A 15,383-nucleotide genomic window follows, 5' to 3' on the forward strand; every position below is an offset into this window, starting at 1 on the left:
TCCTGCATCCCCCACTTTTGCACTGTGCAAGTCAGCTACCACTGCTACTACAAATGACCACACAGTGTGTTCAAATCATACAACTTCCTCTTACTTTTCTGGAAGTGAGAAGACTGAAACAGGTCTCACTGGGCTAAAATCAAGAGTTCTGTCCCTTCTTAGACACCTAGGGTAGAGTTCATTTTCTTGCTTTTCCAGGTTCTAGAGGCTGGTTCCAGCTCCCTGTCTAGGCCAGCATTGGCTGCTCAAGTCTCTCTCTCTCAGCGTCTCTGACTGGACACTCCCCCTCTTTCACTAATAAGAACACTGATGACAACACCAAGCTCATGCAGGCAAACCAGGACAAGCTCACCCTGTTAAGTCAGCAACTGAACCACCCAGTGCCATCTGCTTCCTTAATTCTGCCTGCAATATCACCGGGCGCCTTCACTGGTTCGAAGGTGTCTTCATCTAGGTTGTACTGACACAAAGACACCACGGCCTGGGTGATTTATACTGAACAGAAGCTAATTTGGCTCATGGTTCTGGAGACTGGGAGGTCCAAGATCAAGGGGCCATGGCAAGCGAAGGCTTTCCCACAGTATCCTCACAAGCTGGAAGGCATCACATGAGTGAGAAGGGAAAGGAGCCAAATGCTGCTTTATAATGACCCCGCTGCAGCAGTGACCGCATGCACCCACCCCTGCAGAGCCTGTGAACGAGCCCCTTGGTTATGGTCCACGGCTCGGTACCATCACATCAGCAATTCCCAAAACATGAACTGTGGGGACACTTTAAACCACAGAACCAGGATTAAGACGTGGACATCTATGGGGTGAGTTAATTTGCCTTCACATAGACCATCACGCTCTCCAAGCACCTCCTTCCCCCCTGGTGGTCTGGCAACTCACCATGGAACACGTGAACTCAAAAATTATCATGAATCTTGACGGAAACAATCTCTAGCCAATCTTTAGACAGTATTCTGCTCTGTGTATAAAACACAAAATAGCAAACAGAGTACTTTTTTTGAAATTTTTAAACTGTCACAGTATAAAATAAAATTCTATAGATTTATCTCTAAATTATAAATCCCTAGTTTTAATGCCCCCATGAAAAACACTATTTGGGGTTATTCTTTTAACTTGGGGTACTGAAGAACTTCTTGGTATGAAAAATTTGAAAATACCATTTATAAGGGAAGACAAGTTTTACATTTTTTGTTACCCAGCATACTGTCCACTAACATTTCAAAAAGAGATCTAATCTATTTCATTATATTTTATTGCATTTGATCTAATAAATTCCATGTAGCCAGCAGTGCTGATAAATTTAAGAAGCACTTAAAATATTGTTAGTCGATATCAAATGGGTCATAAATTTACCCTGCCTTTGGAAACTGGCCCAGCAGCTAATTTTGCACTGCTCCTTGCAAAGGAGCCATAATTCAGGATTATCTTTGACTTAAGTACAAGGTATTCAGCCCTGTTAAATGCAAGTTTCGTTTGAATAAAAAAATGATTCTCCTCTAATTGTGGGTTCTGGTAAAGCTAATGCCAGTACATTACTGCCTTGCCTCAGTGTGGCGAGTGACACTCTTATTGTGGAAAAAGACTTAAAGAGACACTAAGGGAAAGAGGAGGGTTAGAAAAATAACCAGACTGAAAGTTGGGAACACAGAAAGTTGCAAACTGCCTATTTCAGCAAGAGGATCCAAGTTGGGTGCTTTGTGGCATCATGAGATTCAAGGGATCAAACTTGTTGGTGGGCAATTTAAGTTCCTTCAGTTTAGGTCTCCAGGAAGGCATATCAGAAACTCTGATAATCTGAGTTCTGGGTGCTCTGGGGCTGGTGTCGGAAATGGAGCAACTGGGGGCATCAGGGCACCCAGCCCTTCCTTAGGAAGAAGCCACAGGCCACTGTGATGTCAGGGGAGATCAGTGCTGGTGGAGGTTACACGGTGGACCACCAGGGGGCGCTGGGCTTCCTCGGAGGTTAAGGAAATGCCCCTTGAGATATTGAAAGCCACTGCAGAACCTTTAAGTCACAGGTTACATAACAAGCATTTGGCACCCAAACCAATGTTCAGCTCCAGAAGAAAAACTCTGGGCTACTAAGATCTTTTACTTGGAGAAATATTTATTAAGGAATTGTGAGCTCCACAGCCCCAGAGAGAAAATGTTTGACTTAAAAAATACCCGACTCTACAACACTCAGCCTTTGGAGGCTTCGCACCTCTCAGCACTAAGGGAAAATCCAGACAGGCCCAGCGAGGAAATGACAGTCCCACAACATAAACATCATAACGCACCAAAACATCAAAATGTCAAAAGCTCCCCTTTATCCACACTAAATCTGTGCTCTTGAAATGTGTTCTGGGAAATACATTATTGATCGTGGAATGGCGAACACTGCTCTGAAAGATGGGCCTCTCTTGCCAAAATGGGGCTCATAGAGTGTACTGACCTCTATGATAGTAGATGCTGAAAGGCTCTGTGGAGCAAATGGGGGGGACAGCAAGTCCAGCAGCCCCTGCTGCTGGCCAATAACCAGAGTCCGCAGCACCCAAGTGAGAGGCCCGAGGCTGGGCAGCTGGTCTTCACCTGGCCACAGAGGCTCAGCCTCCTAGGCTGTGGCTGCAGGCTCATGGAGCAGAGGGGAGGCCCTGTCCTCACCTGCCTGCCAGGCGCTCCCTGTGCAGCTGCTCACCCAGGTGTGATGCCTGCCCTGGCTGTGACCTCTCCAACCAGGGAGAGCGAGGCTCCTCTCCCTCCACAGAGGTGAACACTGCCTCAAGACAGAAGGAAAGTTGTCTCCAAGAGAAGACGGGGCTGTTGGGGGCCCTGGGGAATGCATTCATTTTTCTTGGATTGTACATTTTTGTCAGATGAAGTTACCTTTGGTGGCACAAACCCTGCCCATGATCAGTTCAGCCCACCGTGGCCCCTCCTTCCCATCACTCCCCTCATCACCTATGTGCACCATGCCTTCCACACCAGCGACCTTAATGTACAAGATGAGGGCCCCTCCAAGGACAAGAGGAGCCCAGCAGACCCGCTTTTCAAGAGAAAAGCCAACGCGAGTGACGGGCACTGTGAAGTACATTAAATATTGACATCTTCTAAATAAATGCTGCTGGTCCATGCACAAACACTCTACAAAATTGCACTAGCCACATATAATTATGGCATTTATAAAAATGTTAATTCACAGCCACCGCAGACTCACACTGGGGCAATCAGACACAAGACTAAAGGTGCTCACTGGCCAGGAGTCCCCGGCCCCCTGGTGGCCCTCCACTGTGGTGCCCACTTCCTCCACACCATGTAAAGGTCTCCACTGGGGGCCATGGTGGAAAGAGGGGCCCATATAAGATGGTCCCTCACACCCTGTCTCGCCCCTGCCCCGTGCAGAGACCACTTGAGTGGACGTGCCCCGGCAGTGACAAGCACACCCCCAAGTCAGAAAGGACCGACTGTATCCTGACCCTGACACTCAGTAGGTATGAAAAGGCATCTTTTAGGCAAATTCAGTTTCTGCATCCAAAAGATGTGGAAGTGATACTGCCTGTCCCATTGGTGATTGGAAGGATATCTGAGACACTAGATGGACGGTGCATGCCACATGGACACCTCTGAAGTGTGTTTCAGCTAATATTATTCTTTATAAAAAAAAAAAAAAAGCAGCATTAAAATTTTTTCAAACAGCAGTTACTATTTAAAAAATAAATTTAACTCTGCAATGTTGTTGTGAATTTCTGAAGAAAGAGGATGGATTTTGTCCTAAATACTGGTCTCAGCATAGCACTGTTCATGGAAATGGGATTTAGAGAGTACTGGAAACATTGGCACAAAAAATAAAAAGAAAAAAAAATAGCATATACTTTACATGATGCCTTTAAAAATAGTGAGCTGGCACAGAGAGTGCATGTAATTATCTAACCAAAATATATGCAAAATTTTAAGTGTAGTCTGACCCCAAACTAATCCAATGTGACACTTGGATTACTGCAGAATTGGAAAATTCCTATTTTTTCATTATCAAACATACTGCTCATATTCTCTCACTTGCTTTCTCTCCTTCTCCTGTCTCTTAAAGTTGCAAAATATAGATTTGAAAGTGCCCAGTGATGGGGACACAGGTATCTCCTGTCACACTCTATGCTTTTCTGCAGATTCACAGGTCTCTCAAATTTGTTTAAAAGATCTTACATTTGTTTTCTCTGGATCAACAACAGCTTTTCCTTTGAGTGTCTTGCCTTGCAGTGTTCCAGTCAGATTCAGCAACTGCAGAGAAGAGCCCCAACTCGTGGCATTCCTACTGTGCTTGGTATAAATGCACTAACAATGGCCAATTTGGGGGTAACCCCTGCTGGGGATCAGAGGGACAGGAATAAAGCCAGCCCTGCAAGGCCAGCATGAGACAATCCAGAACCCCACTGTGCTCGTCTTTGGCAAGATTTTAAAACCAGTTTGTCACTTGGTGGTGATACCAAGGGGTCAACTCGGAGGATGAAACTGACCAAAACAGCAAAATCCCCTTCATCCTGCATAGGGTAATCTAGACCTTCCATCTGTACTATTGCGGTCACGCAAAATGCAGGCAGATTTTCCTTGTGAGTCCAAGTTAAGTGTCACACAGAAACAAACACGAGCTGCACCCCCGTGATGAACACACTAAGATTCAGGTGCAGGAACTGGGTCCCTGTTGTAACCCTTTCCCTCCTTTAGCTGACATGAAGTTTGGGGAAATAGAATTAAAACTAAGGACCCTCTCAGGAAGGAGGTGCATGAGTAAGAAGATGTGAAAACGGGACTCTGTCTAGGTCTGACTGCTCTTGGATGCCCAGGGCAAAATAGCTATATGTTCGAGTGCCTCCCGCCTTCAGCTGGGCCACCCAGGCAGGGCAAGCGGAGCCAATGACAGTTGATCAGGGAAGGAGATGGGGGCTGAGGGAGGGGAGGGGAGGGGAGGGGCGAGAGCCAGCAGCCAGGAGGGCAGATGCCATCGAGGCAGGATACGCACACAGATGGAGAGGTGGCAGTGAAGCCCACCCAGCTGTACAGTTAACTTAGCTGAACACCTGTCATTGTTTTACATGAAGGAAGAAGGCCGGCGAGGAGGCCCTCCCAACAGCCCAGGTGCAGACAACCATCTTCAATTGTTACATCAAAGAAGCAACCACTGCCAGAGGAGCTAATGCAGAGGACAGGAAAGTCCCTAGGTGTGTCTGAGGAGCCTCGCCACAGTGACCATGCCCTGCACTCTTGGGTGAGGACAGGCGGAGGACATGCAGAGGACAAGGAGCCCCGCAGGAGCCCGAGAAGCCACGCTGGACCAGAACCTGGCACAGCAGGCTCTTCACACCAACCAGCCTTGGCATGAAATGGGCACAGGAGAGACAGGAGAAAACAATCGAACGCGGCTTAGTGACGTAGCGGGCTCACCTCGGCAGGGTTACAGCACTTTTTAGAAGTGAGTGAACTGGAATCTTTGCTGTTTTGTTTGTCCTGGGCAGGAGCACAATGCCCAGAAGGTCGTCCTGGTGCAGGGAGGAAACGGCCGGCAGACTGCTCTAGTCAGCTTCTTCACTACTGCAACCCCAGGATCGGACAGGAACAATTAGAGGAGAAAGATGTGTCTAAGGGCTCACGGTTCAGAGGTCTCAGTCCTTCAACTCCATTGCTTGGGGCCTGAGGTCAGGCAGAAATCATGGAAGAAGAGTGTGGCAGAGAGAAGCAGCTGGGGACATGGCACCAGAAAGCAGAGATATAAACCCCAAAGGCATGTCCCCAGGGACCTGCCTCCTCCAGCCACACCCTATCTGTCTCCAGTGACCACTCAGTTAATCCCTATCAGGGGATTAGTGCACTGATCAGGTTCATAACCCAATCCTGTCACTGCTAAGCTTTCCTGTATTGTGGTGTAAATGGAGGACCCTGGGGATAGTCAGCTGACCTTCAGTGTCTATGGAAGACAGAGTCCAGAGAGGGCCCCCGGGGGTGTGCACATGCAGGGCTGTACAAGCCATGGCTGTTCAAGCTTGGGGGGACACCTCATGTTTAAACCACTGCACTCTGGTCTTTCTTCTTTATTACAAGGCTATGAGGCAAAATCACAAACAGTTGGCTCTCCATATCTGTAGGTTCTAAAACGTGCATCTATATGATCTCCACCCTAGAACAATAGTATTCTGAAAAAATAATTGCGTTCAGACATTTTTTTCCTCACCATTCTCCCCCAAGCAATAGAGCACAGCAGCCATTTACCCAGCATTCCCCTGTCTTAGGGGTGAGAAGCAAGCTAGCTGTCAGCTAAGTACAGGACGATGCATAGGTTGTGCAAATGCAGTTACATAGGGGGCTTGGACAGCCATGGATGGGCACATCCCCAGGGGTCCTCCCTGGATCCTGTCCTCCATAGATGCTGAAGGTCAGCTGACTATCCCCAGGGTGCTGCCCAGACCCCATCCTCCACAGACACCAAGGGATGGCTGACTCTTTTCTGCATAGAGTTTCAGAGAAGCCCCAGCTGGGGAGACAGTGGTGCTGGTTCTCCACTTCTCCCTCCATCTCCAGCTCCTTGTTGGCAGCAGAGAACACTCAAGTAGAATGTGCTAGAAGAATGGAAAGTGAAGTCTGGGTCTGCAGGCTTTCTGTCTACTCTTCCTTAGTAAATGGAAAAGACCCTCAGCTCCTGGTAACAACTGACCCAATCACTGCCTTCTATCCCATCCTGTGAAGAATAGCAATTAATTACACATTGGTACTTTTCATGATTTGAACTAAATTGAGATGAAGGAATGTTTATGTGTACACAAGGAACACCAGTGTGAATAATCAACTCTCAGAAAAAGGGGCTAAAACTCCTTTGGTTTGTGGAAGAATGATGGTTGATTGAAGCCTTATTATGTAAATTATTGAAGCCTTATTATGCAAATAATGCTCACCAGGGAGCGATGGAAAGGAACAACACAAAAGCCACCAAATGAGGTGGATATTCCCATGTGTCTTATTTTCTATGTACCTTTCCAGTTTCATTCTCTAATATCACCCTATTTCCCTCATGAAAATTACTTTTTCATTGAACAGAATATAGGTCCTAAAATTAACGCCCAATATTATATGTGGCCTTGACATCTGGGGAAATTGAAAAGGACTCGAATTACTTAACCCTAAGTCCCCCTTCCAACCTGCCCCTGCAGAGTCATTTCCTGGCCAGGAGCCTCCGGACCACCAGCTCCTGTTATCCTTGGGCAGTCACTGCAGAAGGATTCCAGCAAGCCCGCTGCATCTACCGGTGGGAACAGGGTCACCTGGCCCTCTTCACACTAGGGAAGCTGCCTCCCACGGCCTTGTTGCCTCCCACGGGCCATCCTCACCCCCATAATGAGTCACCTGCAGCTGGGAACAGCCTGTGTGGCCTGTTGGCATCCTGTGTACCCTTCTGGCCTGAGGACAGGTGACCACAAGCTGCTGTGGGCTCTTTTGTGTGGTACCCGGTGCCGAGTGCTTGGTTCTCCTTGTAACCTCTCCCCCAACAGGTAAATGAGAGGGCATTAAAGCAAGTCTGGGGGACTTTAAGAATGTCCTGTTGATTGTTTGAGGTGGTCACAGGACCCTAGGAAGACCAAGGAGATAACCAGTTTTAATTTCTACAAGACAGGGTAAGTCCCACGTCACCAGCAAGTACTTTGTGCTGACTGTGGCAGAGATCCCAGGACGTGGGGCTGCTCAGAGTCCACATGTGTCACCACCTATTTCTACACAGCAGAGTTCCCCAAAACCCTGTGATGTAAAACAGCACACACTTATCTTGGGTTTCTTGGCTCAGGAATCCAGGCACAGCTTAGCCCTCTGCTCCAAGGTCTCTCACAAAGCTGCAGGGACAGTCCTAGCCCCGGGCTTTTCATAGGACTGCAGTGATGACAAGAGCCAGGCTCCAGCATTCCTAAGGTCCGGTGGCCCATTCAGTGGCTGGAAACACTCAGCACTCCACGGAGTGTTGGTCCGAGGCCCAGGGTCTTTGCTGTGCTTGGTCAAAGCTTCCCCAGACCCTGGTGGGGTTGTGCTCCCCATGAGATCAGCGTGAGGAGGACAGAGGGTTCTGTGGAGCAGGGCAGTCAGAGGGCGATTGGGCAGCACAGCCCTTGGCTCTTCTTGGCCTCTCTGTGCAGCCTTCTCACCTTCCAGGGGCAGGCAGGACCTCTTCCAAAATGGAGATCTTAGGATCTACCACAAGACAAGGGAAGTCAGAGAGTTTCTTCGTAACCAGCTCCAAGACACAGAGGTGGGACTTTGTGGCTTGTCTGGGGGAGGGGGCTCCAGGTCCATAAACTGCCTTGAGGAAGAGGAATTCTAGTTTCCAGGGCTTTCCTGGGGGCTTGGGGTGGGGCATGAGGATGGAGGGCAGAGAAAGACATCTGAAGCTGCCTCTGTTCCCAAAGTGCCATGCTTCAGGGTGCCATCTTCTGAGCCCCAACAGCATGAATGTCAAGAGGCAGGGTCATGAGCATTTCTGTCAAGAGCCATCCACCTCCCTGGCTTGATAAGTAGACAGGCGCAGTAGGGCGGGGTGGCCATCCACCCAAAGATGCCGCTTCCTATTCCTAGGGGCTGGAAGGCAGCACCCGCCCAAGACTCTATTCCCTGGACTCTCCCCAGGGGCCACACAGCAGATCTTGCCCATGGTGTGGTGAGCAACCATGACGGGGTACACTCAGCTTCCCACACTTGCTCACTCCATTTCTCCATCTTGATCATCCTGCCTACCTTGGAGGCCACGTGGTAAACCTGCGAAAGCCACAGGCAGGAGGGCCTGAACCCCTGTACTCACTGCTCAGAAGAGAGCCACCCCACGCCCTGAACCAGCATGTGAGACCTGTTGAAGCCAGGACGTGTCTTCAGTCATGGTGGCACCTGCATGTGCTCAGGAGTTTGTTGCAACAGCCATCATTGTGCTAAGTGACATGTGCATGTATCTGTGCACACGCAGACACACACACCACATCCCTGTATTCTACACAACAGTTAAGTCTACCAGTGCACATACTGGCATCCACCCTTCCCCCAACAAACGCTTCTGTTCTTCCACCTGAGCATGGGCGAGGCATTTGCTAGGAGCTGTGGATGAACTAGAGCACGGGGCAGGCTCTGACCTAGAACTTGCAGTGTGACAGACACATCGGTGTGCTCCCTTGTAGCTCTGGGGAACATGCACCAAGTCATTGGACCCCCAGGATGTGCCTGGAAGCTGTTGTGGGCCCCTCCACCCATTTCCAGGCACAAGGCCAAGGGCCAGCAGGTTAGTGCACGTGGTCTGCAAAGCGCTAAGAGGACACTGAGGAGGGGCTGAGGCCGCCACTGCCCTTGTTGACCACCCGCAGGCCTCATGGCACAGGAGGCGCTGCACATCCAAGAGTCTAGAACCTCCCACCCTCAGGGAGGGAGTTGGGAAGGACACGTCGCCATCACCTGGGACCTTAGCTCTGTATCTCTCTATTCTGGTTTCACAGCTGCTCCTCATCCTCACTTCTGCAGAGTCATTTTATGTTCCTAAACTATCTGCTGAGACCCTGTAGATGTGAAATATATTTATTAAGCTATTATTTTCTTTTCCAAAGACTTTCTTCACCATAAATAGGGCTTCTAGCTGACGTCCCAAGCATCCAGCTGAATTTGAATTTCAGATAAAGCAGGAATGTTTCTATAAGTTCACCCCAGGTATCCCGGAGGAGAGCGCTACACTAGCCCTTTTCATATCTACCCGAGTTCCAGATTTAACCGGGATCCTGCATTTCTATTTGGCAAATCTGATGGCCCTACCACAGCACCCTTCCCCTCCTTCTTCTGTGAAGTACAGGTACAGTGTGTGCAGAGCCGTCCCCCTCTCACTTTGTTCCCACTTTGTCAGCTCGGGGAGTCTCAACTGACAATGAGCACGTCGCAGGGCAATATGTTAAATAATTCACTTTTCCATTGATCATAGCTACTCACAACACAAAGAAAAACCCTCAAACAATAAAGTCAGTGCACAGTCCAAATGCCATGGCCAAACCACACATGTGGCCCTTAATAAAGGCCAGGTTTGAAAATTAGAATTTATGAGGTGCTAAGACATTTTTAAAGACTCTAATAATCATATGTAGGGTTTGATATTTGCAGTCTCAAGAAATGAAATGCTGATAGAGAAACACAAAAGGGAGACTCCTTTTGTGGAGACGTAGACTTGGAAGCATTTGAGGAGGAGGCACGTGCAGTACTCTCTAGGCTGTTGGAAAGAACAAAGGTTGTGGAAGGCAAGGGAACCTCTGAGGAACAGTCAGGCTCTTGTTAATCTTAAAAGGTTTCTAGAACAGCAACATTCCCATTCAACCACAGAAATAATTAGATGTATTAAGCAAAAATATTTTCTAAATGGCCTTCTCATTAGCAATGGAAATAAAGTAGTTTGTATCATTAAAGTCAAGGTGTGGATTACAGGAACATTCCCATCATAATATTAAGAATATAAAATGTGGGTTTGTTTGTTTGTTTGTTTGTTTTAACAAAATGAGCAGAATTAAAAATTTTATCCAACAAATTCCTCCTCAAAATATGAAAGAGAAAGCAGCGCTACATGGGTTCTTCAAGCGAATCCCCCACGTGAGAACATCCTCATCTGCCAAATGCCCGAGAGACGCAAGTGGGCTGTAGATTTGGAGAGATTTGCGTGATGCCGCCACGTGTCAGGACGGTGCTCACAGAATTCCAAAAAGGAGAAGGAAGAAGGTCAAGGAAACAGAAGCGCACAGAGAAGCGGCTATGGCTTGCTCCAGAGCCTGTGGTCCCTGGCCTGGCCACACAGCAGAACTCAGGGAAGGACCCGACTTGGGATGTCTTGGGAGGAGGCCTACTGCAACCCCAAGAACACAGGGTTGAGGGAGAGGAAGCAGTGTTCCTCAGAAGATCCAGCCATGAACACACCACGGGAACCCCACCATTCTGCACATCCCCAAGAACAGGATCCTGATTAGAAGATGACACATTCCATGCTTGTGCAATTCTACCAAAATGGATTCTACTGTCATGTATGACTAAAGAATGGAGGAGGAGGAAGAGGATGAAGAAGAGGAGAAGAGGAAGATGGAGGAGGGGGAGGATGGAGGAGGAAGAAAAGGAGGAGGAAGAGGCAGGGGAATGAGGAGGAGGAAAAGGGAGGAGGAGAAGGAGGACATCCAGTGAGAAGAGATGGACCACTCTATGCAATAGAATGACTAAAAGCTGTTTTTTCAAAACCTAGAAGCCAGAACAGACTTATGGGGCCTGAGTATTCACTCTCACACACTTTGGATAAAACAAAACAAGCAGTCCTTTAAGCCTCAGAACCAATTTTTACTTCTGTGGACACACTGACAAGTGCAAATTGCTTGATTATTCGCCAGCTTGGCAGTGGACACCAGTCACAGAGCCAGGTGAGCAGAGCTCCCAGGCACCTGGCCTCCAGAAGCAATGTGCTCTATACAAAATGCTGCTTTTGGCTACAAAAAGAAAAGGAAAAATATTTAAGAGAAAAACCCTGGAATCATGAAAAGGCTCACTGTCCCCACCTCAGGTCATTAGGTATCTACAGTTCTGGTGTCTCATCTCAGCCACAACATCCTCTAATATCTGTAAGAATGTTGGTGCTAATTCATGAGAATCCTCAGGAAAACGGGCCCCAGAGGCAAGAGAAGAAACTACTAAACACCAGCACTAACCCGAATTCTTACAAAAGTCTTGTGAACCCTCAGTCAAGATATGCATCAAATCCATTTCATCGCCTTCCCTATTAACTATCAAAATGTTTGCAAATATATTTAAACACTTTCTTGTTGAAGAAAACCTCTCCTTCTTCTTTATGGGCCATTTACTTTATTTTGTATTAAGCCAACAAGAGGAAAATCGATCTGACATTGATTCTAATATGTGATTAAATGTGCATGTGTGTGAGTCTAGAGAGTTCCTCTACCCCTGCAGCAGAGTGCTTCCCTCCCACAGCTGCAGGAAAGGTTGTTAAATGGCTTTATAATGGATCCTTCCTGTGGATAAAATTCCTAATTTAATTCTCATTTTAATCCAGAGTTTAATCTTCTACCACTTCCTCCATGGCAATAACTGAAAGAAATATTTTGAAAGATTGAAATATTGGCCACAAAAAAATTTTTTTTACGAAAAATTGGCCACACCGCTGATGGAGTTAATATTGTCACTTATAAGAATGGGTCCTAGCTAACCCGGAAGCCACTACATCTGGCTTTCTTGAACTCTCTGCTCACTGACCCTCCCTATTGAGGGTTTCTGTGCACAGCTGTTGAGGTGCTGGTGGACTGCATACTGTGGTGTCCGCCATACTGAAATCCCACCTTCCAGCTGAAGAGAGGCTGCCCCTCTGGGGCTGACCAGTTCTCAGAGGAAGCGCTTCAGCCTGTGAAATGCAGACTAACCCCCAGAGCTGGGGCTGCTGCCTCTGACGGCCAAAAGGCCAGTCCTCGTCACAGTGATGTGACCTCCCCTGAGCACCCTTGAGCCTGGAGGAGACAGTGAAGGACAGCACTTGGCTCTGCGTCCGGCCTGTAGCATGACGGGGTGTTCTTAGATCAGAAAAGACTCTCAGGTGCCCACCATTATTGTCATTCTGTCATTATCTTGGGAACCTGTGTGTGAGCCCCTGTCTGTAATTCAGAGCCAAAAGGGGGTGAAATCCCTCTTCCCAATAAGATTCATCAGCTTTGATCTGCAACCTTCATTGCAGCGGATGGCGGATATTGGATAAAGACACTGGGCATCGCGGCCGAGCGGTGGCCCTGGTGCTCTTAACCAGTTTGGCTGGTTAAGCTTTCATGGATTAAAAGCCTTTTAATAATGTCTGCGGAGAAGTTTCCCTCTCCCAGAGCAATACAGGAACAGAAATCATTGTACAGCCATTATTCGAAGGCTACTACAGAAAGATAATGGCCTCGGCTTTCTAAAGTTGGATGCAAGTGATAGATCACACCCCAAACAGATGACGGTACAGTGCTGTTCAGTGACCAGCAGAAGTCCCCCTGTCTACCTGGGTGCCAGGACCCACAGGCACATACTGCTGCCCACCAGCTCACGCAGGAGCAGGTTTATCTCTGTGACAGTCAGCAATGTCTCCAAGGAGCACAGCCAGGGGACTGGACAGAAGGCAGCCAAGGCAGAGGAGGTGAGAGGGTTTCCCTGGTCCCATGGAAAGCAGAGGTGTCACGCCTCCAGGTAAACGAGAACCACTGCCCCCATGCAGGTGCTGCTTTGCACTCTCCGAGGATCTGAACCTGTGCTGGGAACCTGCCAGAAATACCCAGCCCTCTCTGCAGACAGACCCCTCAGCATGGCCACAGTGTACCTCAGCCGCACTCACCTCCCTCCCACTGTCCCTTCTCAGCCTTCCAGGCTGGGTTTGTCCCTCTCTCCTGTGCTCAGCCTCGGTTCCCTTTCTGTCTCACTGGTAGGTATCAAACTCTGAATTGGAGGTCTATTGAAAGTGTCCCTTAAAGATGGTGCAAGTGTGCACCCAGGCCTGGGACCATCAACACTTTGCTCCCCACCCCAGAAGCCACCCGCTGCATCTGGAGTGCACACAACCAGCAAAGCCAGGGACCCCTTCTCTATCACATTGGAGCCTATAAGGGGGTGCCTGTGGGTCCCCCATGGGAGAAGAACCTGACATCATGGCAGAGACACAGGACAGTCTTCTGTCCCCCACACCCTTTCACAGGTGGGGACAGTGTGATGGCATGAGAAATGCCATGCCACTGTGGAGGGTGGCATGGGAGTGGCAGAAAAGAAAAGAGCATCACATGACTAATGTGCAGGTGCAGGGGCAGTGACTAAAAGGTGTCATTTGACCCTGATTTTTCTGAGCTTTGAGATAGGGCCCATGATCCTGGAGGCCCTGGGCACTAGTCAGGGTGTCTGAATCTTGGACAGCTCCTGTCCCCACTCTGATGACAGCTGTTGACTTCAAGACTGGAAGCAACATTTAATGCATGGTGTCATCTTCACGCAACCAGGAAAACACCGCCACGGCTCAGCTTTCCAGCCCAGGCCTGCTCCCGGCAAGGTCATATACTTCATATAAATTTCCCATGGTCCTAAAACCAGATTCATCCAGTCAATGAAGCTGAGACCAACAAAGCTGAAATGGTCCTGATCCTGTCACAAGCAGGAGCTTGGGTGTTGTCTGTCCCCTAGGGTCCCTGTGTTGAAAGCTCAGCTCTCAGGATGTCCCTGGGGAGCTGCGACACACAGGCATGTCCTTATGGGGGCTCTGCAGGTGATGGAGGCCCAGGCTTGTCCTTAACTGAAACAGAACACAGCCCATACTAAGAAACTGCCCTGTATACAGAAAACACCTTTATAAAGAAAACCCACTGAATAAAACTCACAGGGCAGAATCATGCCCAGCCCGAGCTGCAGGCCAGCGCCTTCCTCCTTCTTTAAGTGGACGCTTCTTGACACTTACAAGTTGACTGCTCTCTAAGTGTCCCTTTAAGCAGCTCTGGCAAGTTCCCAAAGGTTCATTAAGGGGCTGCCCATGTGCTGCCCATTGAACTTCTGAGAAGGCAGAGGGGACAGAGGCTTGCTGGTCCCTGACCTTAATTCCACTGTCTCACACACACAGCCACATGGAGGTTTTGGAGGGTAATAAGCAGAGGGAAGGGAGGGGTCACAATTCAGCCCACAGCAGTGACTTGTCATCACTGCGTCCCCAGCACCCAGCACAAAACCAGGTGGTGTAGGCAGGTTGCCAACATGCTTGAGTGCCTCGTCACTCATCCATGTTCTGTGGACAAAAATAATGACAGTCACTACCTCTTAGAATTATCAAGGGAATTTAAAAAGTGTTTGTGTTTGAAAAGCCCTTAGAAAGGTGCCCCTGCCTGGTGAGGACCAGTGGCCCTTAGTAATTCCTGCCTGTCTCAGCCTCTCGCGCTACCTCCCCAGGGCCGGGGTCACGTCTGGCTTGGTCACCCAGGTGGCTCAGCAGCAGCATGGCACCAGCTCATGGAGAAGCTCAATTCATACCTGTCAGGTGAAGGAAGGGCAGCCCAGGCGAGTCAAGTGGAGCATCTTCAAGACTGAAATGCAAAGATGTCCAAGGGAAACGGAAAGAACTGCAAATCTTCTCCCTCAGCACAAATTTTCTAAGACCAAATTTTGCCTTCTTCTGTCCATTTCCCTAGAGCACCAGCAACCATTTCTGGTTTGTTTTGCTCCCTCCCCCCCCCCCTTTTTTAACCTTGTTACTAACTTATTTTAAAAAAAATCTGCCTACTGGGTAAATGCACAACCAGGAAGAGGCAGATGTCTCTCATTAGTACCCGATGGCTTCAATCTTTCACACAACTTTAATTTTATTTT

This window comes from Marmota flaviventris, chromosome 1, assembly GCF_047511675.1.
Source record: "Marmota flaviventris isolate mMarFla1 chromosome 1, mMarFla1.hap1, whole genome shotgun sequence".
Taxonomy (NCBI): domain Eukaryota; kingdom Metazoa; phylum Chordata; class Mammalia; order Rodentia; family Sciuridae; genus Marmota; species Marmota flaviventris.